A 221-nucleotide genomic window follows, 5' to 3' on the forward strand; every position below is an offset into this window, starting at 1 on the left:
ATCAGCTAAGTAAAGAGAAACAAGTGGTCATCGTTACTTTAAGAAACGAAGGTCAGTCGGTCCGGAAAATTGCAAAAACTTTTAATGTGTCCTAAAGTGCAGTCGCAAAAACCATCAAGCGCTACAATGAAACTGGCTCACATAAGGACTTTCCCAGGAAAGGAAGACCAAGAGTCACCTCTGCTGCTGCTGAAGTTAACAGCAGCTCAGATTAGAGACCA

General features: G+C 43.0%; 1 long non-coding RNA gene across 1 annotated transcript in view; it reads left to right on the forward strand.

The window, feature by feature from the left end:
• Positions 1-221, forward strand: part of LOC116700061 (uncharacterized) — a 24,167-nt gene that overhangs the window by 20,675 nt on the left and 3,271 nt on the right. The window lies entirely within an intron of this gene.

Source organism: Etheostoma spectabile, chromosome 13, assembly GCF_008692095.1.
Source record: "Etheostoma spectabile isolate EspeVRDwgs_2016 chromosome 13, UIUC_Espe_1.0, whole genome shotgun sequence".
NCBI lineage: Eukaryota > Metazoa > Chordata > Actinopteri > Perciformes > Percidae > Etheostoma > Etheostoma spectabile.